The sequence below is a fragment of the Acinonyx jubatus genome, chromosome E3, assembly GCF_027475565.1.
Source record: "Acinonyx jubatus isolate Ajub_Pintada_27869175 chromosome E3, VMU_Ajub_asm_v1.0, whole genome shotgun sequence".
In the NCBI taxonomy this organism is placed as follows: domain Eukaryota; kingdom Metazoa; phylum Chordata; class Mammalia; order Carnivora; family Felidae; genus Acinonyx; species Acinonyx jubatus.
The window spans coordinates 34,984,708-35,008,859 of record NC_069398.1 but is presented as its reverse complement, the minus strand read 5'-3'; the positions used below and the strand labels follow the sequence as shown (position 1 = coordinate 35,008,859).

Here is a 24,152-nt window from a genome sequence, read left to right as displayed (position 1 = left end):
CTGCGTCTCGCACTAACTGGTGCCTTGACCGAGGCCCAGGGGCCGGATGGCACTGCTGGCCAGGCCGTGGACTCGGGTCCGAGAGCTGCCCGGCAGGAAGTGATCTCTCCAAGAGTCGGTTCCGGGTAGGGTCAGAGTCTTGCGGCCGGGGAGATCCCAGCCCCGCAGTCTGAACGCTGCCCGGGAGCCCTGAGCCGAGCCCGTGCGGGGATGGGGGCGGCCGTGGATGTCGGCCACCGCCTGGACTCTTGTTCCTGTGCTTCTGACCCGCAGATGGGGCCAGAGGAGAGGCTCAGCCAGGGAGGAGGGAGGCGCTGGCCTGGCCAGGATTTCCTGCTTGTGCCCGGCTTTCCATCACGATGGGGGCTCCAAGTAAGTGGCCTTTCCTTCGGGGCAGGGGAGGGGCTCTCTGGGAAAGGACAGCCGACCTGGGAGCAAGAGGTGGGGTGTGGTGGGGGGGGGTGGCCCCTTCTCTGAGAAAGGCCCCTGCTCCCTGGACCCACTTGCCCACCCCCACCCCAGGCTCCCGGTCCATCCTTCCCTGGACGGGGACCCCAGAGGGGGCTCCGGCAAGGCCCTCCCTGACCCCACAGTCACAGCCCAGGGGATGGGCCACACGTGGGCACCGGGACCAGCTCAGGACACAAAGCTTGTCCTGAGGACAAAGGGGCGGGACAAGTCGGTCAAACTGGGGCTAGACAGAGGCCCCAGCGGGAGCAGAGGGTCGAGGTGCGGGAGGATTGTCTCTGCAGCGGGGCGGGGGATGCTCGTGGTGGGCCTTCCAGGAGCTTGGGCTGCTTCTGAGAACGGTGAGGAGGTTTTGGAAGGCTCACCCCGGCCACGGCATGAGGGAGGCTCGATCGGTGGGTAGCTGGGGAGGCCCAGAGCATCCCTCCTGCCCTGCTAGTGATGGGCCCAGGCAGCCGATGTCCTGGGCGTACTGGCGGCCCTGCCTCCACTCTTGCCCCGTGGTTCTCTAGAACCTGCCTCAGGCGCGGCTGGATCTATGTGTCTTGCATCTCCAGGCCGCACAGGACCAGCACACAGACCCACAGACCACTCTTCGGAGCTGCTGTTCCATGTGGTGACCAATCTCTCGGGGAGGGGGCCGCAGGTCAGGGGTGGGGATGGTTTCCTCGGAGGTACCGGCCTGGGGTCAGGAGCCACGCGCCGTGAACTGAAATATCAGATCCGTCCTAAACAGTGAAGGGAGTGTGAGTTCGCGTCTCTGGGCCAGAGTGTGCAGATCAGGGAGACATTTAGGGCTGAGGTGGACAGAACGGAGAGGTCAGTTCATGGACCCGGAACCGGCCAGGGGGCCGGAGGACGGGAAACCTGCGGGGCAGGGACAGCGGCATTACATGAGACGAGGGGCCCCCTTGTAGTCTCAGAAATGAGAGGGGACACGAGGCCTGGGGTCTGCAGGGGGCAGGGGTCCCTGGGCAACCGCACGGCCTTGCCCTGGGGCACCAGGAAGTCCTGCTCAAGAGAGAGGAGGAACGGCCGAGGGGGCCCCGAGGTCGGGGGCAGGGCTTTTCCCTATAACTTGACTCTCAGTGCCTTCATGCCCAGTCAATTGCCACCTCCTCCTGGACGCCACCCCGGGTACCTGGGACAGAGTTAACCTCCTGACGTGCGCAGCACCAGCTTGTGTAGGAAATGTTAGTGCCCGGGCTGTGTGATCTTGGGCAAAGGGCTTGACGTGTCTGAGCTTCCTTTATAAGACGGGACTAACGAGGTTGAGTCTCTGCCTTTGTGGAAGGGCATGCCCAGGGCTCAGCCCCAAAGCACCTACGATGTGCACAGGTGACAGGGGCTCTCGGGCCAGTCCAGACCCCTGAGAGGCTCCCGGGAGAGGTGGGGAAAGTCCACACGTGGCCTCTGGCAGCTGCCTGCCCCGAGGAGTCTCTGGAAGCCCTTGGGGACCCGGTGGGGCCATAAGTCAGAGCTCCCTCTATCATTCCCTACACCCCTGCTGCCACCCTTGATCTTTCCCCCTAGGAAGGAAACCCTGGTGGTTGAATCTATTTTTAAGAAATAAAATACCTCTTGGGGCACCTGGGTGGCTCAGTCGGTTAAGCATCTGACTTCGGCTCAGGTCATGATCTCGTGGTCCGTGAGTTCGAGCCCCACGTCGGGCTCTGTGCTGACGGCTCAGAGCCTGGAGCCTGCTTGGGATTCTGTGTCTCCCTCTCCTCTGCCCCTCCCCTGCTCCCACTCTGTCTCTCTCTCTCTGAAAAGTAAATAAACATTAAAAAATTAAAAAAACATTTTTTTTTCCAACGTTTATTTGTTTTTGGGACAGAGAGAGACAGAGCATGAACGGGGGAGGGGCAGAGAGAGGGAGACACAGAACCCGAAGCAGGCTCCAGGTTCTGAGCCGTCAGCACAGAGCCCGACGCGGGGCTCGAACTCACGGACCGCGAGATCATGGCCTGAGCTGAAGTCGGCCGCTTAACCGACTGAGCCACCCAGCACCCCTAAAAAAATTTTTTAAAAAGAATTTAAAATTCCATACCAAGTATGAACTCTGGTTCATCCTGTGCGTGCCGCCTTGTTTAGCGGTCAGGTACGCTGATGTCTGCAGCTTACCTGGAAGACGGCTGATTTATGAAGGGAGGGGGAGAGACAGGGAAAGCAGGTGTGTGGCCTAGCTGGTGGGTGTTTGGGTGTCACCGTAAAATCAGTTCAACTTTTCTTTATGCTGGAAACATTCCATGATTAAAAGTGAAGAGTGATCGAAAGAGCCCAGGTGCCACGGACAAGCTGCAGGGACCCGGCCACGGTTCACTGACCGTGCGACCGTGGGCGGCCTTCCCCGCCTCCAGGTGTCAGGGTCCTCCCCGGAAACTGGGCGAGGTGATAGTGCCAACCCCCGTGGTGTGAAAGAATTAACACGCAGTAAGTGCCGGCACACAGTAGGTGCTTAATAAGTGTGCACTTTGCTGGTAGTGTCCCTCAGCCCTTGAGTCATCAGGGAGGCCACATGTGCTGCTGCAGCTGATGGGGGAGGCTGAGGCACAAGCTGGGGTTTGCATAGAGTCCTGGAGGAGCCAAAGCAATTCTGAAAAACAAGGATGGGGCGCCGGGGGGGCTCAGTCGGTTGAGCGTCCGACTTCGGCTCAGGTCACGATCTCACGGTTCGTGAGTTCGAGCCCCATGTCGGGCTCTGTGTGGACAGCTCGGAGCCTGGAGCTGCTTCGGATTCCGTGTCTCCCTCTCTCTCTGCTCCTCCCCCACTCACACTCTGTCTCTCTCAAAAATAAATAAACATTAAACAAATTTTTTTGATAATTAAAAAATATATAAGAAAAAGAAGAACAAAGCCAGAGGACTCATGTCCCACTGTCGAAACTTCCTCCGGTAATCAGGACAGAGTGGTACTGGCTGGACAGAGGGGTGGAAGGATAGACCTATATGTACGTCAGTGGGGTAGAACTGAGGGTGCAGGAAAAAAAAATCCACTTTACTTATGGTCACTTTCTTTTCAACAAAGACGCCAAGACAATTCAGTGAGGGAAAGAACAGTCTCTCCGGCAGATGGCGCTGGGAAGACTGGACCCCCTACCTCACACCATCTAACACAATCAGCTCAGTGGATCAGAGACCTACATATAAGAGCTAAAACTATAAAACTCTTCGAAGAAAACATAGGAGCAAAGCTCGATCTTAGGAAACGTCTTTTTGGATGTGATACCGAGAGCACAAGCAACAGAGGAAAAAAATTGGTCTTCGTCAAAATTAAAACCTTTTGTCTGCAAACAATTCCAACAGGAAAGTGAAAAAAACAACTCATACGAAGGGAGACAATATTTGCAAATTATATATCTAATTAGGGATTCGTGTCTAGAATATATAAAGAACTCTTAAAAGTCAACAATAAAAAGATGAATAGTCCCATTTCTAAAATGGGCAAAGGACCTGAATAGGCATTTCTCCAAAACAGCCCATGAAAAGTGCTCAACGTTATTAGCCATTGAGGAAATGCAAATGAAGACAAGGAGAGGCACTGCTTCCCGCCCACCAGGATGGCTAGAATCAGACAGATAATAACAAATGTTGGTGCGGATGCAGAAATATGGAAACTTGCGTGCTGTGCTGATGGGAGTATACAGAGTGGCCTCCACTTTGAATAACAGCTGGGAGTGCTCCAAGATGTTACACAGACAGATAGCACATGGTCCAAGGTGGCACTCGTAGGTACGTTCCCAGGAGAAACGCAAACATAAATTCACACAAAAACCTGTTTGTGAACGTTTGGAGCAACACACTTTAATGCCACCGAAGGGGGAACACCCCAAATGCTCATGCACTGGTAAATGGACGACGAAATGTGATTTATCCATGTAATGGTGTATTCATAGGCAATTAAAAGGAACGAAATCGAGGGGGGCCTGGGTGGCTCAGTCGGTTAAGAGTCCGGCTCTTGATTTCGGCTCCCGTCACGATCTCACGGTTGGTGAGTTTGAGCCCAACGTCGGGCTCTGTGCCAACAGTGCGGAGCCTGCTTGGGATTCTTGCTCTCCTGTCTGCCCCCTCCTGCTCTCTCTCCCCTTCTCTCTCTAAAAAAAACAAACTAAAAAAAAAAAAAAAATTAAAGGAATGAAATCGTGATATGTGCTCCAATGTATATAGAATCTCAAAAATTAGAGCGTTGAGTGAACTAAGCCAGTCACAAAAGGCCACGTGTTATATGATTCCATTGGTATGAAAGATATGGAACAGTTAGGTCCATAGAGACAGAAAGTAGGCTAGCGGTTGCCCAGGGTGGCGGTGGGGAGGGGGTAGTAACTGCTCACGGGGACAGGGGGGTGCCTTTGGGGGTGAAATGTTCTAAACATGAACAGTAGCGATGGCCGCACAACTCCGTGATGTATTATCTTACAACCTGTCGAATCCTACGTTGTAAATGGGTAAATTGTACAGTATGTAAATTATACCCCAATAAAGGTGTTCAGGAAAAAGTCTTGTGTCCAAGTCCTGACGTGCCCTCCGGGGACTCCTTGGTCAAGTCTCGGCCAGCTCACGACATTCAGTCTTCTCCGTAAAACGGGGCGGGACGATTTGCCTTCCTTTGGCACTGTGGGGACCAGATGAGATGACAGATATGAAGCCATTTTTCCTTGCAACGTTCATATTTACATTTATGGCGGAAGGCAACGTACTTGCGCATTGTACAAAATTCAAATGAGTGCACAGGGAAACGCCACTCTCGTTTTCTGGGGTGATGGAAACGTTCAATATCTCGATAGGGGGAGTGATTTCACAGATGTGTGCCCTTGCCAAAAACTCATAGAACCAACCCCTTAAGAACGGGGGATTTCACTGTCAAGAAAGAATACATTAATAACTACTTAAAATAAAGCCCTTCCCTCCCTCCTCTCTGTGTCTCCCAGTCCCCCAGTTACCCTATAGGAGGCACGATTGTTTTTTAGTTCAGTTTGGTCTAGGCACACACGGACAAAGGAAATATTTTGTTATAACCCTTTTGTACACAAATGTAAAAAAAAAAACAAAAGTACTGTGTGCTGATCTGTCCCTTGTTTCTTCCCCCTAGAAACATACCCAGAGATGGCATCAGACGGCTGGGGCTCACCTGGGCACGTCCGTCATAACCTCTGTCCAGTTTCTCCCCTCTTGGGTATTTTTCTTGATTTGTAAGAGCTCTTTATATATGGGGATATTGGCTGTTTGCTCGGGTTGGAAGCTGGGATGTTGCTTCTTTTATAGATTCTCTGGGCGTTTGTTACTGTGAAATTCTGGGCACGGGAAGAGATTGTCACTGTTTTTCTCTGAGTACCATTTTTCAGGGTCGGTTTGGGGAGGGGTCTCATCCACATGAATTCCAGATACTTGCGCCCCTCCCCCAATCCAGGCACACCCTCAGGTGACTGACTGACCAGCCTGGGTCAGTTACTTCCAGCCGGGCCATCCTTAGAGGAGAGAAGAGTCAACCACAGGGGTGCAGAGACCTGTGGCGGGTCCTCCTTTATTCTGGAAACGTGCTCGGTCACCCCCTCTGTGCTGGTCCAGCGTGTGGCACGGGGACCCATAGGTGAGTCACACTGTCCTGCCCCCCCTGAGCTAGCTCACAGCACGGTGGAAGATTCAGGAGCGGCCACGACTTGGCTGGGGCGTCCCAGGGCGACCCGGGGCCCGGCACAGAGCCCAGTAGCCCCAGAGCCCCAGGGCCCTCGCTGCCCAGCCTGCCTCCACCCCAAAGAGCACTGGGCTGAATCTTGAGATGGTGGCTGCTTTGTTTTAGCCAAAAGAATCTTGTTGACCCAGTTCCTGGTCTCCCGGCAAATGGGAGCTGTTAATGGGACTCGCTTGTAAGGTGGCTGCGGGGACTGCATTGAGGCAGGCAGTGAGCACATGCTTGACACGTGGAGGTGAATTTTACAATTGCACGCGGGTGTGCCCGCATGTGTGAGGGCGACGTGTGGCCCTGGCGTGCGTTTGATCTGGGGGCATGGGGGGCAGGGCACCCTTACAACTGGCTACAGCAGCAATGGAAGCTGGGCAACTTCTGGTGGTTGAGGGGTTGCAGCAGCCCAGCTCTGCCCTCTCAGAAAAAACGAGGGCATGCTTCAGCATCTCCAGGAGCTGAGGAGGGAGTTAGGGGTGAAACGCAGCAAAGGCCTCAAAGTCCCGCAGGAGGGCTGCCCCTGGGGAAGAAGGTCCGGGACTTTCAAGGCCCTGGCGTGCTGGGGAGAGAGGACACGGGAAAGGGGGCTGCAGGCCGGCCTAAGCTACAAAGGGGCAGCGCACCTGCATTAAGGCTCCGGGCGAGAGAGACCCCGAGGCCAGCCTCTGCCCCACCTCCCGTCCCCAGAAGGTCTGAGTGCCCCTGCGCACGGACTCAAGGACGACACAGTCCCAGACAGCGGCTCCGTCCCTGACCGTCCTCCTCTGGCCCAGGAGTCCAGGGGAAAGGTGGTGTCATCTCCTCCACCACCGTCCCCCTTTGGTGTATCGGTTCCCCGCTCGCCTGCAGGGACACCAAATTTGGCGGGGAGGGCGGAGGGAGGGTTGGGAGGAGCGCGGAGGGTGGGCGCTGGGCGCCGCGGGCTGGATGGAGTTTATGGGCTGCGGAGAGGCCGCCGGACCGGACCGGGGACCAGAGCGCAGCGCCCTTCCTCGGGCGGGACAGCCTTCGGTTCGGCGGCTCGAAGCCTCACGCGCCACTTCCGCCGGCCCGGGGCCTCCTCCGGGAGGGAAGGGCACCCCAGGGCAAACTCCCTCGCCCTCCTGCAGCCCCCTCCCCTTTGCGGCGCGCGCGCCCCCAGGTGCGCAGCCCACCCAGCCGCCTCGGCCTCCCTTCGCTGGCGGGGGCAGGACCCGGCGGCAGGGGCGCAGCGCGGGGGGCGGGATCGGGGGTCGCGCCCCGCGCCCGCCAGGGCACCCACTCCGCAGTTCCAACGCGGCGGCTCGGAAAGCGGCGCGCAGGCCGTGCCGGGCGGGGGCGCTCTTGAGCCTGGTTTGGGATTTTTACCCACCGCGCCAGCCGCATGCCGGGGCAGGGGCGGTGGGCAGTGGGAGCCGCCGGCGGGCGGTGTGGCCGCTGGGTGCGGGTGCGGGGCGTCTAGGGCGCTGCGGCTTTAGAACCCGGTGTAGAGGCCGGCCGAGGGATTTCGGATCCCCGGGGATTCGGAAGACGAAGGAAGGGGAAGGGGGATCGGTGGGAGGGGAGTCCGCCAAACGGAACGTTCGGGGAATCGGAAGGGGCCTGGCTGATCCCACGCCCCCACCCTCTCCGCAGCCGAAGAGGGTGGCGAGCAAGGGGCGGGGTGGGGGTGGGGGTGTCAACGATCTGGGGGAGGGCGAGTGCCCGAGGGCCGGACCACCCCCTCACCCCCGCCCCCCACGTGCCGAGCCCTCCTCGTCCCCGGATACGCGCGCCCCTGAGGGCTGTGCATTTGCACTCGCGGACGCGCGCGCCCACACAGGGTCTGACTTCAGGTCAACTTTCACGCGGCTCGCGGGTGTGTGTGCACACGGCCGTGTCCGCACGCGCGTGCACACCCCCGCCTCAGGTGCCCACCTCCCGTCGCCTCCCAAAGTCTCGTCTCCTAGACCTCGGGGGCTTCTGCTCCAAACGGTGGCCTGGGGCGGCGGCGGGGGCGCGCGGGGCGGACCCCGAGGAGCGGGCGAGGCTGCCTCCCGGCTCCCCTCGCCGCCCCCGCGGTCCAACTTCCCCTCCCGAGGCCACCTCCGGACACCCCCCGTCCACCGACGTGCGGAGCCAGGCCGCCGCCCGCCCTCCGGCCGCCCCCGCCCGCGTCCCCCGCCCCTCCTCCAGCCCTCCCCGCTCCGGCTCCTACAGGAAACCTTCGATCACGCTCAGAAAGAATGTGCTACAACCTCGGCGCTGCCGCGGCCGCCGACACCGCGCCCGAGCCGGAGCCGGAGCCGGAGCCGGAGCCCGAGCCCGAGCCCGAGCCGCCCCGCCTGCCCGGCCGGCCCCGGGCTCGCAGCGCGCGGTCCCCGCCGCCGCCCCGCGCTCGCCCCGCGCTTGACGCAGTGAGCGCCGCAGCCCGGCTCCCGCCGGCTCCGCTCCGCTCCCGGTCGCAGGCCGAGCCCAGCCCGGCGGGCTCCGGGAGGGGCGGGCAGGGCGCGAGGGGGAGGAGATCTGTCTGGAGCCAGCGAGCCCGGCGGAGGAAGAGGAGGAGGAAGGAGGGGAAGCCGCCGCCGCCGCCGCCGCCGCCGCCGCCGCGCTCCGGGAATCTGGGCGCGCGCGCTCCGCTCGCCCGCGACGGTGGCGCCAGCCCCCGGCCCGCACACGGGCCCAGGTAGGAGGGGGCCGGTGGGGGAGGGAGCTGCGCGGGGGCTGCGGGGGCGGGGGTCCCCTCTGCCGCAGCCGCGGAGCTGGCGGGTCCCCGCCCCTGGGGCAGGCGGGGAGGAGGCTCTCCCCGGCGGCGGTGGGGGCGGGCGCGGGGTCTCCCCGCGGCTCTCAGCGCCCTGGCCGCTCCGGCCCCCCGTGCCCTGTCCAGGGCGTCCGCGCCGGGCCGACTCCCCCCCGCCCGTGTGGCTTCGGTTGCGGCGCGTTGAGTCCGCGGTTTCGGGGCACCCCCCACACCCAGGGCTCCGAGTCGGGCGCACCCGAAGTTAGCGGTCGCCGGGCGCCGGCCGGACAAACTTCCCTCCCCGACGCCGCGGCCCGAAGGCCCGGGACTCCGGACCCCTCGGGCTAGGAGGCGCCTCGGGGACCCCGAAACTTTCCTGAGCGCTGTGAGAGCGAAGGGCGGGCTGGTCAGGGACGGGGAGGGGGGGACGGAGTGGTCTTGCCTGCGAGTGCGTGGTGGTAGCCGGGGCGCCCCAAGTTGGCCCGGGGACTGCCCCCCCCAACCTGGAGCCCCATCTTAGAGTAGAGGGCGGGCAAGGAGTAGACGGAGGGCGCCTAGCCTCCGCGCAGGCAGGATGGGGAAGCAGCGCTGCGCCCTGCCCTCTGGAGCCCTGGAGGGGGTGTTGCAGGACCCCCCCCGCCACACACACACACTCCGTTCGCCTGGCCCTGCCCGTAGATGCCGAGCCAGCGGGAAGGACCCGGTTCGCGGCTATTAATAGGCTCCTGTGACCCGAACCTTTCCAGGCCCGGGGAGCTGCGAATGCGAAGCTGGGCTTGGCTGCGGGGTGGGGCGGGACCCCAGGCCCCGAACTGGCTCCCTTCCCAGCTCTCAGCGTCCCCATCCTGTCGCTCTACCCTCCACGCCCCCCTCCCCGCTCTCCTCCCACTCTTTCCATCCCGGCCTCGGGGTGTCGCCCCCCCCCAACTTTTTCTCGTCCCAAACTGCACGGTGTGGCCTGTGGCCGCCCTGTCAGTCCGGGGGCCGGAGCCAGATTGTCGCGATGGGCGCACATTCCCCAAGCGAGTCCTCCTCCGCTGAACGGGTGTGGGGTTCCTGGGGCCAGCCTGCCAGGGATGAGCAGGGATTTCCTCCCGTCAGCGTCTCTTCCTCCCAACGCACACACACAAGCGCGCAACACCTTCGCCCACCCCTGCGGGCAGGTCGCCACCCCGAGTGAGGGGCCGCCGCCGGCAACCCTGGGGAGATGTGGAGAGCCGAGGGGACTCGCGGAGCTCCGGAGAGGGTTTCGGGGTGTAGCTACAACCGCATGTGCAGGGAGGAGGCGATGTCCTGGTGGCCTCCCTTCCAGCGTCGCCTTCACGCAACCCGAAGGCCCAGGAGGATTCCGTTTCCTCCTCCCACCTTCTCCCAACACTCGCATCCAAGCTGGAGTGCATTTGAGGGTCTGGGGGGCGGGGAATATGGAATACTTCTTCCCGTCTGCCCATCTGCGGAGCCCAGCTCCCAGGCGGCTTGGGGGTCTTTGTCCCCCAGGGCTGGCCGCCGCCCCGCCCCCTCCCTTAACTCGGGGACCCAACGCCTTCCAGCGCTCTCGCGTGCTGCGCTCAAGCAGTCTCACAGCTCTGTTGAGCGAGGTGTCGCATCCTTTTCCCTGCTCTGGGTCTGGGGGTGGGGCAGGGGGCGTGGATCGCAGCACTGGGTCCCCGACAGATGTCCTCGCGGCGGCGCCGGCGTCTCTCTGAAACAGATTTAATGACTTACACGCAGACCGCCTAGCGGTGCGGCCACGGGGGAGGGGCGACCCAGCAGAGACTCGAGGACAGGTTGCAGCCGGAAGGCGCAGCCTCTGCTCGGGCTGCTGGGTGTGGGGGGGGGGGGCGCGATAACAAGGACCCCGAAGCCGGCCGTTCGGCTCCGTCTCCAATCCCCTGCTCCCCCCAACTCTGCGCTTGGATCCCTGCGCCTGCCCACAGATCCTCCGATTGCGGGGACCTTCCCTTGAGGACTTCTACCCCGCCCCCCGCAGTTGACCTCTGAGCCCCTCGGCAGAGCCCCTACCCTGGGAGGCCAGATACCTGCCTCGGGGTTGGCCAGTGCAGGTACAGGGCGTGCTGCGGCCTCTGGCCTCGGCTTACATGCTGCAGAAATGGGCTCACATCCCTTGGAACAGGCCAGCCGTGAGAAGGTCGGGAACTAACTGTGGGCAGGCGCCTAGCACAGTCCCTGGCATGCTGGAGACGTGCATCCACACCATCCTTCCAGGGCAGAGGTGGTCGGCCAGCAAGGGTCTGGGGGAAGTCAGAAAGGGAGGGAGCCAGTCACCTCTGGCAGGGGGTTGCCTAGGAAAAGCCGCACGGGGATCTCGGTCACTACTGAGCATTTTCCGGGCAGAGCGAGGCCAGAGGCTGGAAGGTGGCTTTCTGGGACCTACCAAGAGTGACCAGAGTCGCCTCTGAGAGAGGACCGGTCTTGCCCCATTCCAAGCTGCAGCTGGAGGCCTTCTGAAGGCGAGGGGAGACTTGTCACCATCCTCTCTGTCCCCTGTGCCCAGGCCTGGCGTATCTGAGGCTTGGAGTACCTACATGGTGATACACCTTGGCCTGCACTGGCTGGGACAGGGGTGTGAGTAGGGGGCTGCCCCAGAGAAAGGCCACGTACAGCTCAGATGCCCCAGATGGCCCAACAGCCTTCTTCCCTGTGCCTCACCCCTGACCGTGGAGCTGTCTGTGTCTGCGCCCGGTACTTGTAGATAACTGTGGGGGGCACACCAGCTCTCGCCCTGCACCACACCCTCAAAGGAGCTCCAGCAGACAGGCAAGAGAGGGCCACAAAGCACGGAATTCCTAAATTTTCCTAAATTCCAGCCTGGCAGGGGGAGGGCAGCTCAGAACCCTCCCTGTGCTTCCTGGTCAGCCTTCTGTGTCCGGACGGGGCTGGGGGCTGGCCAGTCCATATAGGACTTGCTTGTGCTGTGGACGTTCATTCACATTCTCTCTCCGGTCCCCACACACTATAGGATTTATCTTGATTTGCTGCCTTTGAATTGAGTCAACTCTTTTGTATGCTCGGTGAATTGCCCAGCTGCTGGCGGGGAGCGGAGAGCGTGCCGGGGGTACTGAGGCCGGGAATCAGAGGCAGGCGGGGGACAGGAAGCGGGGAGGGGGCGCGGGCGCCTGCAGTGTGTATGTGGGGGGGTGGCGACCGACCAGGCTGTGCGGGGACGCGAGCAAGGCCCTGAGCTGGGAACCTGGCTGATCGAGGGGTTATGCCCAGGCCTGCCCGGAGTGAGGAGCCGGCAGGGGTCAGGAGGCTCCATCCTGGGGATCGAGAGTGGCCCTCGGCCCCTGCTCTGGATGGGCTGTGAGGCATGGGGCAAACGTCCGTGCTTCTCTTGACTCAGTTTCCCTGCCTGTGATCTGCGGGAAGAGGGTCTAACACACGCAGGTTGTGAGGGTCAAACTAAACGGGAAGAGAGTGCGAGAACCCCGGAGTCATCCCAGAGGTGGGGGTGAGTAAGGGAAGGAAGGGGAGCCAGGGCTGGGGAGGAGAGGGGGCGGCCCTATCTGTCCCTTCCGCCCCCCCCCCCCGCCCCCCGCGCCGTGTTCTGTGCCTCCAGGTCAGCCTCCTCGACGAGGGCCGGACCGACGGGCCCACCCGGGTCCTGAGAACACCTGGGCGTTGCTTCGTGTGGTGGGGGTCGCGGGTGGCTCGGGCAGGCAGCGGCTTCCGCGCGCCCCCCTGACCCGAGCGCCGCCCTCCGCCCCCACCCGCACCTGGATGTGGGAGGAAGGGCAGGAGGGGACGGCGAGGAAAGCAGCCCTCCCGCCTCTCCCGTCCCCCGCCCCCCTCCCGGCGGCCGGGAGGGAGGGAGGGGAGCGGGGCGGGCGCGGGCTCGGAGCCGGACTCGCGTCGGGCGCGGGCGGGGCGGGGGGAGCGCGGGGCGGGGCCGCGCGCGGATCGATGGGCGAAGCTGGGGAGGAATCTCAATCCTCGGAGCGAAGTTAGAGCCTGGAGGGCGGCGGCGGCGGCGGCGGCGGCGGCGGGCGCAGCCCGGGAACGCGGCCCGGCGGCAGGTAAGCGCGGCGCCCCGGAGCCCGAGGCCGAGCACGGCGCGCGCCCAGCCTGGGGGGCGCGGGACCCCGCCGGACCCCGCGCGCTGCCCCTGCGCCTTCGGCCCCGTGCGCCCTCGGGGCGCGGCGGGCAAAGTTGGAGGAACTTGGCTGCGCGGGCGCGCGGCGGGGCGGGGGTCCGCGTCGGGGTCCGGCCGCCGTCCCCGCTAGCTCTGCCCTGAAGCAGGGCTGTGCCCTGCTCGCTTGCGTGGCCTCGCCCCTTCCCCAGCCCTCCCTCCCCTCGGCGGTCCCCTTCTCGGTCCGCGCCGGGTCCTGCGCCCCAGAGCCGCTGCTCGCAGCGGCCGACCCTCTGAGACCCCCCCCCCGCCCCGTCCGTGCCCGCGGCACCGTCCCTGCCCCGTCTGCCCTCCCGGGCCCGGCGTCGCGCGCCTCCGCGTTCTGCTCCAGGACGGTCCGGCCACACTCGGGGGAGGGGCCGGGGAGTTGAAGCCCTGGCGTGGGGGTGGGGGGCTTCAGAGCCTTTGCTCTGAACTTGGTGGACCCCCGACCTTGGACCCGTTTTCATAGCCGTGTCTTTTGGGGGGGGTGGTGCTGAGCCTCCTTGCCCCAATCCGCCTGCAAAGACAGGAGTCCCCTTGGAATCCTTTAACATAGGCCTGTCGCCTGCTTGCAGCCCAGGGTGGGTACTCCTGCAGGTCTCCTCGGACATGGACCGACCGCCTCTGGCGTCAGCTGCGCGATCTCGGGGCAGATAACCTCCGGATCCTCAGTTTTAACATCTGTAAAATGGGGGCATGATGATAATATATACTTTATGGAGGAAACACCACGGTGAAGGCTTAGCCCTGGGGGGCCCCTGGAGGCCTTTCCTCCGGGCCTGGAAGACCAAGCCAGGTTTGCACCGCCCGGCAAAGCCTCAGGTGTGAGCGTCTTCTCTGGGCGCTTGCATCATGGAGCCCTTGCTTGGATACAGCTGTGTCTGCCTTATGCCTGCTTTATCGGGCTGGAGGCGGTGCAGAAAGTATTCCCAGGATCTTAGATCCTATGAGCCTCAGGAACAGGAGCTTTCGAAGTGTGCAGAGTGCAGGGACTTACGGTCGGCAAACCTCTCCACTGCCTTTCACAGGGGCCGTCTCCAAAAAGACCCCTAGCCTCTGCCCAGCCCTGAGAGGAAAGGAGAAAATGGGGCCGCGTTGTTCGGAGCCTCAGAGACTCTGACCACCTGGCCGGCCCCCTGGCCTCCTCCCCAGCCCTGGGTCCGGACAGTGTTCAGCTTTTAGCTGAACAACCTTGGGGGGACAGAATCATAAGCCCCACGCCAGGTTTGTGCCCCACTTTGTCGCAAGAGGACTACCCAGAGCTGGAAGCACAAACTCCAGATGGTGGGGTTTGGCAGGAGGAAATGCCCACCTTTCTTCTGCATTTAGGGGTCTGGAAACGGGCCAGGACCCCAGCCCGCAACTTTAGTCCCTCATCTTCCTGGGCACATGCAGGGGGAGGTCTGAACGCCTCCTGGTGGGCAGACGACCTCCAGGTCAGACAGGTTGGGAGCCATGCCCTCCCCGCATGGGAGGACCCTCTCCAGGGAAAGCTCCGCTCCCTCACCCCCCACGTACCTCCCCCTGAGACACAGGCGGCCGGGGTTCTCAGCAGAGCCCGGGCCGGAGCTTAGACTGCCAGCCGTTCTCTTAGACTCTGGGATTGGAATCCTTGGACCCCGGGTGCCTCCTTGTCGGCATCACCTGTTTTGGGAGAGAAAAATTAGTGAGGCCGAGACTCTGTGGCTCAGATGGAGTAAAAAGGGAGCGTCTGCCTGGGTCCCACATCTGCGTGTCCCTAGCACACACACCACACACACGCGTACCGTTCTAGATTTCAGTGGGATTTTCTAAACACTCCGGAAGCCCTCTTCCTCAAATCCTCCTGGGTCAGAGCCCCCACCCCCCCACCTAGCTGTCCCTTCCTCCTCAGGCGCCCAGTGCCCACGAGCAGACGACCCTGTTTCTGAGGATGCCGTAGCAGCAGGGAAATTTGTGAGCGGAGGTGCTTGGAAATCCCGGCAGGAAACAAACAGGCAGACCCTGTCGACGCCCCGCGGGTGGGTGATACATGTGGAGGGAGGGCGAGGGAGGAAGGATGCCTGTGAGTGACAGACAGCACATAGATCTCCAGGGCCAGGTGATGGGGCCATAAATTTCCGGGCGCGAACCTGGAGCGGACGGTGGCGTTGCCACGGACATTGGATACATTTGTCATCTCCGCGGTCCCCGCCGCGCCCCCCCCCCCCCCCCCCACAGCGCCCTTCCCGTCTTGTTGTCTGTCATGGATTCCGATTGCTTCCAACAGGGGCTCCGGTGTCGACTGGCCTCTGTCCGTGGCCGATGGTGCCACCCACGCGGGGGATCGGAGCCCTGATGTGGAAGGGACTGTGCTGTCCTCCCTCCCAGCACCTGCTGTGCATTTGGGGAGACTGAGGGCAGGCTTGTCTGAGGGTGCACAGTGAGTGGGGGCAGAGAGGGGGCAAGGGGGTCCTGTGCCTTGGTTCAAGTCCTACCAGGCAGGCACCATGTCTGCTGCTGGGGCACCTGTTCCCTGTGCACCCCCACCCCCATGCACCTTGCACCAGCTGGTGGCCCGGGAGGGGAGCAGGAAGCTGTGGGCACTCGGCTCCTTTCCCTGGGCCTTACTGTCCGTCGCCCTCCACACTACCGCCGGAGCCTGGCTGGCTTTGTCAAGCTCTCCTGGGGGAGAGGAGGGGTTAGAGGGACCATCTTGGGGACCCAGTGGCCATATGGGGGCAGGAACCAAGACCTCTGGCCATTCGAGCTGGAAGAATGCCTGAAGGTGTATTCAGCAAGCATATCGAGGACCTACTGCGCGCTCTGCCCGGAGCCTTGGGACAAGATTGCGATGAGGCTCTGGCATTGGTGGAGCTTGTGTCCAGGGGGTGGGGGCACAGACGAGAAACAGAACCACAGCCAAAGGTCACGTGGGGTGGTGGAGCACAGCTGGAGCCTCCTGGGAGCTGGAAACAGGTTCTTGCCTTCTCCAGGCTGGCCTCAGGCTTGGAGGCAAAGCAGGAACGGAGGCCCAGGGCAGCAGGGGCCCAGGAGGGTTGACAGCCTTCTTAGGGTCAAAAACAGGCCAAACCTGGGCTCCCTGCTCTGGGGGATAAGGAGCAGTGGGGAGACTGAGTCACAGAGGCTGGCCCAGCATTTGAGCACTGGGACCAAGGCCACACTCAGGCCTTTCATTGGCGGCCCCCGCGACCCTGGGGCTGTTCCGTGGTGCTGTCTCTGACTCAACCCTGTCCGGTCGCCTCCCTTCCTGCCTGACAATGAGTCTTAGTTTCTCAGGATTTATGGCCAATCCTGCCTTCAGGGTTTTCCTCCTCCAGGAGCTGGCCCCCAGCTCCTCCTTGGGGGGGCTGTTCTGCCCCAGGTCGGGGGGCTCCCAGAGGAGGGGTCGGGCCAGTCCTTAAAGGGTGGGCAGTGTTTGGATGATCCAGAAGGAAGGGGCGGGTGTCTAGGCTCAGAGGCTTTTTGGGGGGAGCGGTGGGCAGGGCTGGGAGAGGGGCTTCGACAGGCAGCTGGGCATTAAGGGTAGGACCCCCCCTTGTGGCCTGGGAACAGCCTCCCACAGACTCAGGGGTTGGCCTCTGCATCTGTAATGCCTCAGCATCCCCAGACCAGGTTGGGGTGTAGAGAGAGTCCGGTCTGGGCGTCCATGCGAAGGACGAAGAGGGTGGGGGCATAGCCTGAGGACTGTTTGGCTGCCGGCCATCAGTAGGCGTCCGTTGCAGTCCACAGGGCCTCTGGTTCAACCCCTCCATTTAACAGATGGGGAGACTGAGGCCCAGATAGTGTGGCAAGCCAGCGTCAGAGCTGGCGGGAGCATCCAGGCGCGGCCCTGCTCCTGTGCTCGTGGCCTGCACCCCGCCTCCTGCTCCACCCTGGAGGGACCGGAGCTTCCTTGCCTCACAGACGGGCCCCCGAGGCCCTGCCCACAGCCTGGGTGTGGGGGGGAGGGTGTGCGCACAGCAGCCTGACCCGCGAGCCATGCCCTGCCCCTGCCTGCCCCCCTTGAGGCCCCCCCAGAAGCTCACGTCTCTGCCATCTGCCCCTCCAGGGGCTGCGTGTGGAAGGGTGTTCACGAAGCCCTGGTGGCTGACAGCCGTCCACGGCATTGCAGACGGGCACAGGTGGGAGGTGGTCCGTGCCTGCCCAGGGGATGTGCACGGGGCCTGCTGGGTCCGGTGGGAGTCCTCCCGTGGGATGGGAGTCCTCCCGTGGTTGGTGGTCCTCCCGTGGGGTGGGGGTCCTCACAGGCGGGGGTCCTCCCGTGGGGTGGGGGTCCTCCCGTGGGGTGGGGGTCCTCCTGTGGGGTGGGGGGTCCTCTCGCGGGCGGGGGACCTCCCATGGGGTGAGGGTCCTCCCATGGGTGGTAGTCCTCCCGTGGGGTGGGGGTCCTCCCGTGGGTGGGGGTCCTGGAGGATGAGCAGCATCCTGGAGGCCCTCTCGTGTGTACTGGCAGATTCTGGGTTTATTTCTAGCAGGATCAAACTCAGGCGCCTCCTTGTCATCAGCTCCCTTTCATTTAATAACCGCAGAGACACAAATGCAGGTGGCCGCGTGTTGCCCCCCACTCCAGCCTGAGGAGGGCCCTGGTGGCCCTGGCAGGCGGAGGACCGTGTCTAGGAAGGGGCTTTCCAGGCCCCTGGGCACACAGTGCGCGCCTCGGAGAGGAGGCTGTGCTGCGTGGCCAGGGGACAGGGGTCAGGGAGCCCCGTGCCTGTCCTGTGCCGGCAACACAGAGCCCCAAGCAGCGGCTAGGGGTGTTGGCCCAGCGCCCTGGCAGCGCCCATAAGCACGGACGCCCCATTCCCCACTCCTCCCTGAAGGCCACGTCCACCGGATCACCCTCCGCCGCCGCCCCCGAAGCCCAAGGGCCCGGGGAACCTCCAGAGGTGTCTCCGGAGCCCGTGCTTGGCCTCCACAGTTTGCACTGAGGGGTGTCCCCTACGTTGGAGAGCCCTGTGGAAGCTTCTGGAAGGGCCTGGCTGAGGGTCAGAGAGTGGCTGAACCTCAGTGCTTTCATCTGCCAGATGGGCCCAAAGCGCAGCCCCATCCTGGGGTGTTGGGGCTGGGAGCCGGGTCCAGGTGCCACAGGTCCCGGTCAGGAGGCCCCGAAGGTGGGGCGGGTTTCTTCCCTTCACTGAGCCTGGTGTTTCTCTGTAATGGAAGTGGGGGCCGGGGTAGGTGGCCAGCCGCGGTCGAGTCCGAACGGACGCAGGTTCTGTAGACGACAAAGCCGTTGCCGGTCTGGTGGAGTCCCCAGGGCTGTCCGTTCTGTGGCCTGGGGCTCACTTAGCCCCTCAGCCCTGGCTTCCTCGGGAGGCCCTGTGTGCTCAGAGGCAGGGACAGGGGGTGCTGGCAAAGGGGCCAGTGTGGCCGGCCACTGGGGGCGAGGGGTCAGCAGGAGAGGTGGCGGACAGGTGTGGGGGGTGGTGGCGTGCTTGGGAAGAGCCAGATCCCACTCTCTGTGCTTCGGGGAGCTTTTTGGGGGGGTTTGAGCCGTGAGTGACGAGGTTGGCTGGTGTGTTTAAAGGATCCCTGTGTTTGGGGGTGAACGCAGGGTTTGGGGGGGCGTGAGTGGGAATGGGGCACCCGGCTGGGAGTCTCGGCTGACGTCGGGGAGGGAGGGGGCGGCCCGCATCAGGCTGACGGTGCTGGTGATGGACGGACAGGCTGCATCTGTTCTGACGCTGCCCAAACGCCTGGAGCTTCCTTCCTATAGAGAAAACTGTTGTGCGAAGCGAACCCTGTCCTCCGCTTGTGTCTGTGATGAAACGAGGCAGGCGTTTGTGCAGAGAACAGGGTCGTGGGAAGCAAATCCTGTTTCCTCCTTGACACCCGTTAGCGTCTCAGAAATGTCCGGAACCCCCCAGAAGGGACCGTGACGAAGCCCGGTGCGCATGGCACGCCGAGCCCTCGGGTGCTTGGGTGGAGGTGGGGCCCCGGGGAATCCGTGGCAGGTGGCCGGCAGGCTTCCCCTGGGAGATGCACCGCTCGGGTCTGAGCTTGGGAGTGAGCGGATGTGTGCACGTGTGTGCGTGTGCCACATACGTGTGCGCCCCCGCCCTCCCCCCTCGGAGGCGGGAGTGCACACCGGCTGCGGCCCCGACGAAGGGCACCTTCCGACCTCGGAGGCCTCTGTCTGAGTGTTTCGTTCCTATGAAAGGAACGTGTCGTCTGCTTTTTTCTTTTATTTTTTGCAAATTCAGTAGAGCAGACCGAGGCTGTAGAATGAAGGGTGCGTGAACGCTCCCAGGGGCTCCCGGAGGCCCCCCGTTTGGACTGCGTGAGCCCCACGGGCCCGGGGAGGGGGGGGACGGCGGGCGAGACGTGGGCCGGGGAGGCGTCTGCCGTCTGACAGACGCGGGCTTATTCTGGTGTCCTCGTTATGCTGTCGCCACAGAGCAAGAACATGTTAGGTCTGAAGGAATGTGATTCGCCAGAGACCGCTTTTTAGAAAAAACAGCTCACCAGAAACCCAGTGTTTCCACCAGCCTTAATCCATGCGAGTCGGGGCTGAACCGGGCAGCTGTGCCCAGGACAGGAAGACGGCCACGCTGGCAGGCCCCAGTGCATGCGTGTGCACACACACACACAGACACTGACGAACAGCCCCTGCAGGACGCGCCCGTGCAGCCTCCCACACGCACTCGTGCACCCATGGCATCCGTCATACCTGTGCACGCACAGCACATGCTCTCCTCTTTGAGGCACACGTGCGAACATGCCAGCCGGCATTGTGCCCGGGCACTCTAAAGTGACACACACACGTCACGCCCGACCCCTGGATGAATCTCTGCATGTCCGCATACGCTCTGATGTCCTCGAGAACACGTCCAGCCACACACGGCCACGTCATCCTCCACGCACACTGGTGCTTGTGCTTCGACGTGTCCTCGTGCGCCCCTGTGGGAGTGCTTCAGCAGGTGCACGCGCCCAGTCGTGTCCCGTGTGCTGACAGGCAGGGAGCTGGCGGAGGGCTCCTGTGGGCCGCCTGTGTGGGAGCCTCCTTTCTGGCTGGGGTGGGGGGCTCGCTCCATTGTGGGGTCGCCTTCACGGTGCCAGCCGCTGCACGGACCCGGGGGTCACACACCCGGCTGTGCCCTCACAGGGTCCTCGGGAAACCGAGGGGAGGAGGGCTTCCCTTCCGGGCACACGGGGTCCCTCGGGCAGACAGGTGGACGGTGTGCAGGCAGAGGGCCTGGTTGTTCTGGAGGGGGGCACGCCATCCATGGAGGGCCCGAGCTCTCCTGTTTACCTCTGCAGAAGGTGGGGGGTTGCGAGGGGGATCCTGAACCCTCAGTGGTCACACAGCCAGGAGGTGACAGGATCCAATTCAGCCCTTCCAGCTCCCACCCTTCTCTGGGGAGGGGGAGGAAATGTCTGGAAATTCTACATTCAGGGAGAAAGCGCTGTTTTGGGGGACAGGTGATGGGAGGCACGGGTGCTTCTTGGGAAGAAGGAAGCCCGGGCCGAGCTTCAGAATCAGAGCTTCGGGGCTGTTGCAGCTGTGCTCTTCCAGAAGGGGCAACGGGCTTGGAGGGCAGCCCCCGCCGCTCGGGACCCTAGGCTCCTGTCCCGCCCGCCTGCCCCGACCTCCGTCCCAGGGGGCCTGCTGGAACCGCAGGACCTCGCACTCCCCCGGGCTGGGATAATTCCCGCTCCCTGTGTGGAATCCTCGCACAGCCCGTGAGGGAGGTGCCGCGTGCCCATTTCACAGACGAGCAGGCCGAGACACGGAGACGTGACGGTGTGGGCTCACAGCTTACAAGTGCCAGAGCCCGGATCTGCCTGTCACAGACAGGTGCCTCTCCCACCCCAGGCAGCCCTCTGCCCATTTTACAGATGGGTGTGCTGAGCCTTCCTGAGGAGGGAGAGCGTGTCACTGGCTGTCGCCAACCTGGGCTGGCCCTCGATGCAGAGGCACCAGGGTCTGCCCTGGACGAGGGGCCGAGGGAGGAGCCTGCCTGCCTTGGGTGGAGGGTGAGGGGCTCGTGGGGCCCAGGCCACTCCCTGTCTGCCCCTGCCCAGGGTTCTTTGTCCTGCATGGTCGGCAGGAGTCAGGGAGGGAGACAGCCGTGGAGTTCGATTGTGGGGGAGTACCCAAGGTCCTAAGGAAATGATCCCTAGGTCATGTGGGGTGTGGAGTCCTAGGGGTGATGGTGACGAGGCCATGGCCTTGGGGGCTTGTAAGTTATTCTGAAGGCTGTTCTCAGAACAAGGTGGCAAAGAGGGCGCGAGCAGTGGAGGTGCGGTGGGTTGTGCAAAGCGTGCCTCCCCACCTCCCCTGTTCCACGACAGCTTGACCCGGAGGGCATTCACCTACCGTGACGTTGGAGGTGTGCACGCCCATTACACGTCCACGTGCCCCCAGGGGGTGCTCTTGAGTGGTTGCCCTGCGTTTATGGAGTTGTGGACCCGGTGACAAACCAGTGTCGAACGTGCGCGTCACCCCAGAGGACCCCGGTCCGCCTGTGCGCCTGCCCCCGGCACCGACCCACGGGCTCTCTCTAGAGACGCACCTTCTCTGGGTCTTTCCCGCATGGTTTCCTGCACGTGGCTTCTTCCACTCAGCAGAACGCCTCCGAGCGTCTGCATCCCGTGGCCCGAGATGGTAGCTTGCTTACTTTTGTGGCTGGATACGATTCCGTTCTTCGCCGAACCGAGTTGTACGTACCCGGATACCAATCGCGGGCATTTGGATGGGGTACGGTTTGGGGCTGCCGTGAACTTCGGCGTAGAGCCTTTGTGTGGACGCGTGCGTTCGTTTCCCTTGGGCGGGGTCCTCGCAGTGGTCGTACGGTAAGTTCGTATTTAAATTGCTAGCGATTTAAGAATTTTCTAAAGTGCCTGCCCCGTGTTACATTCCCGCAGCGATGCGTGAGGGACGTGGTGGTCTTTCCATTGTGGACATTCAGGCGGGCGTATCTCACTGTGGTTTCAACTGGCCCGATGATCGATGAAGTTGAACATTTCTTCATGCGTTCGTTAGGCATTCATATTCCTTTTTCGATGAAAACTTCTATTCAAATCTTTTGACCGTGTTCAGGGGTTCATTTGTCTTCTTGAGTTTCAAAACTATTCAGAATTATTGGGGGAATTCTTTATACGTTCTGGATACAAGTCATTTGTCAGAAATATGATTTGCAAATACCTTATGCTAGTCTGTCTATAGCTTGTCTTTCATTTTTTTTAAAGGTGTTTTTTAGAGCACAGGAGTTTTTATTTATAATAGAGTCTGGTTTGTGCATTGTTTTTCCTTTATGGTGTTTCTTTTATGTTTTTGGTGTTTAAGGATTTTTTGCTTAAGCCAAGGTCACAAAGATTTTCCACTGTGCCTTTTTTGAGACGTTTTATACTCTTGCATTTGGGTCTGTTTTTAAGCTGATGTTTGGGCACGGCATATAAGGGTCTAAGTTCAGTTCTTGGTGTATGGATATCTAATTGTCCCCGTACCATATTGCCTCAGATTTGAATAGTGCCTTCTCTGTGTTAAGTTTTCTGGGGACCAGAAGGGTAAGGGTTTACTTGTGGGCTCTCACTTCTTTTCCACTGATGTACTTGTCTGTTGAACCATACTGTCTTGATTACTGCAGCATTGCACTAAGTTAAAACATTTTTTTTAACATTTCTTCATTTCCGAGAGACACAGAGAGGCAGAATATGAGCGGGGGAGGGGCAGAGAGAGAGAGGGAGACACAGAATCTGAAGCAGGCTCCAGGCTCTGAGCTGTCAGCACAGAGCCCGTGACCTGAGCCGAAGTCGGATGCCCAACCAACTGAGCCACCCAGGCGCCCCAATTGCGCGAAGTTTTTAAAGTGTGTGGCGTAAGTCCTCCAAAGTTGTTTCTCTTCTTGAAAAATTGTTTTGGCTCTTCTAACTCCTTTGCACTTCTATGTAAATTTTAGGATCAGCTGGTCAGTGTCTTAAAAAAAAAAAGAAAAGAAAGGAAAACCTGCTGGGATTTTGATGGGCTTGTGTTTAATTTATGGATCAGTTTGGGAATATTAAGTATTCCAATCCATGAACATGGAATATCTCTCCACGAATTTAGGTCTGTAATTTCTCTTAGCAATTTTTTTTTGTTTGTTCGTTTTCTACGTGCAAGTCTTGCTAATTAAATTTCTTTTGTTAAATTTATTCCTGGATGGTTTTTGATGCTATTGGGAATGGAATAATTTTCTTAATTTCATTTTCAGATTGTTTGTTGCTAGTACACAGGAATAAAATTGAGTTTGGTGTATTGATCTTTTATCCCACAATCTTGTTAAATTTAATTATTAGCTAGTTCCAGTAGACTTTTGTGGACTCCTTAGATTTTCTACATACAGGATCATGTCATCTGCAAATAGGAGAGTTTTATTTGCATCTTTCCTTTCAAACTAGTTTCCTTTTATTACTTTGTGTGTGTGTGTGTGTGTGTGTGTGTTTTGCCTTACTGCACTTACCAGAGCTTCCAGAATAATGCTGAATGGCAGAGGCCACTTTGCTCCTGGCTGTAGAGGGAAAGCAGTCAGTCTTTTCACTCACGGTTAAGTATGATGTTAGCTGTGGTTTTCATAGATGACCTTTTTGGGTTGAGACGGCCCCTTGTCCTCCTGGTTTGTTATGCGTTTTTATGACGAATGCGTATTCCTGGCATAAGTGCCACTTGTATAATCCTCTTTGGATGTGACTGGATTTGGTTTCGTACAGTTTGTGAAGGATTTTTGCACCTGTGTCCATGAGGGATATTGGTCTGTTATTGTCTAATGATGTCTTTGGTTTTGGCATCAGGGAAGAAGTACTCATCTCATACAATGAGTAAGGAAGTTTTTCTCCTCTTTCTTTTCTGAAAGAGTTTGTAAAATGTCAGTATTGTTTCTTTAAATATTTGACAGAATTTACCACGAAAGCCATCTGGACCCGGGCTCTTCTCTGGGGGGATATGTTCAATTATTCGTTTAAAAATGGTGTAAGTCTATTCAGATTTTCTTGAATCAGTTTTGGTCATTTGTGTCTTTCTAGGAAGATGTGTATTTCATCTAAATTGTCTCATTTTTGGAATCACGTTGTTCGTAATATTCCCTTATACTCCCTTTAATTTCTGTAGGATTGGTAGTGGTGTTTCCTCTTTAACAACTGATTTTAGTAATTTGTGTCTTCTCTCCCTTTGTGTTCTTGGTCAGTCGAGCTAAAAGTTTGCCATTTTTGTTGAT

The 24,152-nt window shown here is 60.5% G+C and overlaps 1 protein-coding gene and 1 long non-coding RNA gene across 4 annotated transcripts in view; one reads left to right on the top strand and one right to left on the bottom strand.

Annotated features, from left to right (window-relative positions):
- Positions 1-4,469: 4,469 nt before the first annotated feature.
- Positions 4,470-8,681, bottom strand: LOC128313607 (uncharacterized). Its single transcript, XR_008294538.1, has 3 exons — positions 5,597-8,681; positions 4,941-5,080; positions 4,470-4,576 (listed from the first exon to the last, which is right to left on the bottom strand). It is a non-coding gene; the product is annotated as an uncharacterized LOC128313607 (long non-coding RNA).
- ELFN1 (extracellular leucine rich repeat and fibronectin type III domain containing 1) overlaps positions 8,243-24,152 on the top strand; it is a 64,549-nt gene continuing 48,639 nt past the window's right edge. Inside the window, exon 1 of one of the 3 annotated variants that reach the window (XM_027042388.2) lies at positions 8,243-8,792. The gene's annotated coding sequence lies outside the window, so the exon portion shown is untranslated. Of the gene's footprint in view, positions 8,793-12,001; positions 12,319-12,384; positions 12,884-24,152 lie in introns of those variants that run through there. The other 2 variants (XM_027042389.2, XM_027042391.2) reach the window with 2 other exon arrangements.